Source organism: Echinococcus granulosus, assembly GCF_000524195.1.
Source record: "Echinococcus granulosus chromosome Unknown EG_S00002, whole genome shotgun sequence".
Lineage (NCBI taxonomy): Eukaryota > Metazoa > Platyhelminthes > Cestoda > Cyclophyllidea > Taeniidae > Echinococcus > Echinococcus granulosus.
In genome coordinates, this window is record NW_020170382.1 from 681,008 (window position 1) to 685,809 (window position 4,802).

Below are 4,802 nucleotides of genomic sequence, written 5' to 3' on the forward strand. Positions count from 1 at the left end.
GTTCCAGTGGTACAGACGTATCTTTCAGTGGTTTAGCCTTTCAGGCACTGGTTCAACACTGAGATGATTGTATGAATGCAGCAGGCAATAGTGTGTACAAATAAGGTGAAGTTGTTATCTCTTGAAATAACTGCTTTACTGGTTATCAGATTTAATTAATATGTCTCAATAGCTGATCTCATGTTGTGGGCAGATAAGGACACAGGAACCATTCTTACGTCGCAGTTTAAAATAAGGTAATCTTGCAGTTTTTTTCTTTATATGGTATGTATTGTTGAGGTTATTTTGTCGAGTCCTAGTGGTAACTAACATCACTTTCTCACAGATGAATCCGTTTTTCCAACATCTTCCACCCCATTTACATTGACCTGTATATTGGCTAAGGTTCATCAAATTTTAAATCAGCCATCAAAATAGTCTTGTAAACCCCACAGCCTTTAGTGGGACTCCTGGTTGAGATTTTGGACTCTCCGCTCCGTATTAGTGCTGTAACATAAAATCACTGGCTTTTCAACCTATGTGGTTTTGATTGCCATCTCAATACTCCGGCCTCCCGTTGAGGCCACCTCTGTTAACAGCCCACCAGCCGCCGAACTAATTAGAACCTGAGAAAAATCAGGTACAGAGAGAAATTGTTGGATAATGATGATTAAAACAATCCTTAGTCTGAAATGTCTGCTTGTCTTAATAATAACTTTTTGAGGTAAAGCCGGCACAGTTCGGACGGAGTGTCAGCAAGGACAGACGTAAAATAGATCAACAACTTATACGTCGTGGTCACATTCTTACAATAAAATGCACACCACACATCTTACAGACATTCGCCCTCTCCATACTCAGTAATGCTGGAACACCTAAAATTTCACGGTTTAAAATTGTATTAAATATTATTCAACCCGTATGGTATCTGAAAACTCTCCCTTTTTTTCAAAATTTGGCCTTAACAAAGTGTTTTTTTGAAATCAATTTTCATTTCTGGCTCCCTCTTAAAGTGCTAATTAGATGTGTCATTCTGAATATGACCACAATGTTTAGATAATAACCGTTAGAGAATCTGTTTTGCACCAACTGATCTTCAAGTTGGTTAAACTTTGCCCAGCACAAGGTGAAAATTTCTTACCTCCTGACATTTCCCCCATCCTTGCTGCAGAAGCTTCAGCAAAATAAACTCAAACCGTGTTCACGGTGCTTGGCATTTTGACTGGGAGGTAGGATGAAATTGTAAAATGGGAAAGAGTGAAGTTTTGGGATTTGAAGGGTGGGATATGTTGAGTGAGGGGAAGTTTGTCTTGAAAAGTGGTTTGCTGTGGTGAAAAATAGCAGGATTCTTAGTCGCAGTGTTTAGTGATTTGGGCTTTTAAAGTCCCTAAATGGCTACACTTTTAAGTTTACAGTTTGCATTAGTTATTTTATCTAACAAAACTACTAATTTAGAAAGTTTTCTGTATGAAACTCAAATATGAAGCTAAATTGCCATCTCAGGTAGATTTGTGGACGCATGCTTTTGGCTCATACTTTGGCTATCTGATCTCAAAGAATTAGTATTTTACTTTCAGCATTGTGGCGCGTCGAGACCTTGCTGAAGGTAAAAGAATAATGCTAGGATAGAATATGCATTGACGATGTGCAGAAGGGTTGAGGACCACTGACATGTCCATGCCACCCAGCGAAAGTACAAAGGCAGCGCCTGAATTGCCCGCGTAACAGAAATGAAGAGTTGAACAAACAGTTGAGGTGTGACATCGTTTTCCTTCTGCTTTTAAGCGTTGACCCTACCGCTCCTCTTGGTTAACATCCCGCGTCGACCGTCACAGAGTAATAGGTGTTTTAAGAATAACACTTACCAAACAACCGCACCAGTCATTGGATTCGCGTGCAACTGACCCGATGCTTGACTGCAACGGCACCGAACTCAATCCTGTTCTGGAAACGTATTAGAGAAGGGGGACTGTGCTGGCCATCTTGGATGGTCATTGTTGGTTTTAAGAGTACTGGTCTAAAAGCAAAATCATTTAAAACAGGATGGTTTTTGAAGAATTTTTGCTTGAATAAGGTTTTGCGTCTGATCATTCTCACTACCTCGTTCTTACTTCGGCGCTGCTCAGCTGTATTTTTCAGGGTTCTATACAGCTAGCGGGAAGGTGAAATAGTTATTTCGTGTTTGACTAATTTACCTCTTCAAACAGGTACCGTAGACAGCTCCGTAATAAACTTTTACAGACGGTTTGCCGCTCACGGTAGTGGCTGAGGGTGTAGCGTCGTGTTCTAGCCTTCTGCTGGGGTCGTCACAGATTCTCTCATCCGCAACATATGCTCCTCTTCCGTCCAGCTAAGGTTTATTGCCCAGCGCTAGAAATCAGGGTACTGGCTCTATATGATCAGGTTTGCTTTTCACTGCCATTAATGTGACGCCCTGAGACTTCCCTATTTACGAGGGAAAACATAATATTGGGGCCGAAAATTTGCTATCAAGGTACTGAAGAGCTGGAGTGGAGGTCACTGGCGTAGTCCGAAGACCATGAAGGGAAGAGCAATGTCGTGCCCTTCAGTGTCCGTGTATGCTAAACCAAGAGTTAAACAACAGAATTATTACAGGCGTCCCTTTACTTCTTTATTAATTACATGAATTATAACGCTCTTGAAGCTGTATAAAACTGACTTCTAATCTTGATACTAAAAGGCGTTTATTGCCGTGAATTCAAAATTAACCAAGTTCTGATTCTCAAATTAAGGCATAGACGATGCCGTTCCACGTCTTGACTTTATGCACTATTTGTTTAGGCATTCATCCTCTGTACCCTGCGGGAATTAGCATTTAATTTATTCACTGCAAGAATGTGGAACTAGAGCAACAATGCAAATCTGGAGCGCCATCTTTTTCAGAAAGTATTATTTATGAATGCTCCGGCTTCACCTATTTAGGGAACCATATTCATTTTGCGTACTGAATAAAAAGGCACTTAATGAGAAGAGATTCGTTTCCCTTTCAAAGAACGCTAAATGATGGGGGCAACAAGATTTAGTTGAAAACCAAGGGGTCGCTGAAATGTCTTTCACCCAACTAGGGCGGGGCTTCCCTCCAAATTGACACAGCCTCATTTCTCCCTTTTAAATAGGCTTGGACAAAATGCTTAAAAACGTAGTTACTTCGTGCCGCGAGTCACTTATTTTAGTAGCTTTTCTTCAACAATTTACCTCATATTCTCTATCAGGGCTACTGAAGCCTTTTTGATTTGTAAGTTAGACCTTTTTGGCGTAATGGGCTCAAGTGGAGGACACAACGCAGTTGCCGGTTTTTCGATGCACGCAATCATCTCTACGCACTTTTAAACGGGTAATGACTTGAAATTTTAATTGACAAACGCTTGTGATCTTCAAAATAAGCGCTGGACAGCTGACTCACATAAGTTAGTGCGCTTTTTAAATGTCGACTCAATTTATTTTTGCTGATAATATTTCATTTGACTTCCTAGGATAAGTCGTAAGTGTTCAGGTATTAAAACGGTATTTGTTTGAGTTTTAATGGGTCGGTATAATGAGGCCCTGTCCAAGCCTGCGGCATCTCAGTTCGCCCTCGCTACTAGCATGTCCTATCTTCGGCGATGACGCTTAGCGGTGCCCTGGTGAGGGAGTCTGGTACAAAAGAACAAAACGTCCCAATTTCTTTGGGCAGGCACCACACTTAAAAGACATGGAAATGAGGTATTTGCTGGGTATGACTGCACTTACGGCAATCCGGAAGGGGTAACGACCCCTTAATTTTAGCTCTGCATATTGGCCGATAATAACGTGTAGCTATGCTCAGAAGAATCGAAACAGACCTTTAAAAACTGCTTACTAAGGTCTTGGAGCATAGCGATTCTACTCAGGCACTGTGGTTACGATACTCCACTTCGTCGTGTTATTTTCATGCAAGAATTCTTGTGGAAAGCAACAGGCGTATAAGGTATAATCACCTTGGAAAATCTACCAACTCTTTGCAATGTTCCTCAGACAATTCTCTCTCGATTTGGTCCGTCCGCCATCCAAATCCCCTTAATGTCCTGCTAAAACAGGTAACATTCTTCTCCTGGCACGTATTCTTTGTGGCCCATTAATCAGGTGTCACATAACATCTAACCGCGGGGAGCACCTCAAAAATGGGAGAGGCTATGTAACAAATGCCTTCGTTATCAGCGTCACATTCATGTGACGCCCTATTTCACCTAACCCTGTAAACTTCCACTTACTCAAAAGGAAATGAATTTGATGGGAAGGAAAAAGCAAGATAAAAGCAGTCACAGTAAAAATCTGTGCCGTGATAATCGAATTTCTACTGAGACCCTGGCCCAAGTATAGCCTTGATTATGCGATCCCTTCGCTGTCCAGCGTCCGTTTATCGTCATAATGCGGTAAAAATCACCATCCGCGCTTAGATTCTCTCAGATTTTTTGCCCTTTGGCAGCAACACCTTCGTGGGAATTCGAATGGTTGCATTTGAAATGACTACTTTGGAATGACTACTTTAAGTGAATAAAGACGTCTGGAAAGGGGGATGGCTATTGGGGAATTGGTAATAATTTGTAAACATGGCAAAAGTGGTTAAATTGCCTGTAGAATGTGACCAATTTTGATGATCAGAAGCTGAAGCCATGAAAGCGCTATATTGTGTTTTTCTCTAAAATTCTGTCAGATCGCCATTCTGTGCTTCTTGATTCATATTTCGTTCAGTTTAAATAGGGGACTCTACGATAAATGAAATGGTGCCTGTCATAAATTAACAGATGACCTGGTTCATGGAAGAGAATGGGTGCATATTTAGG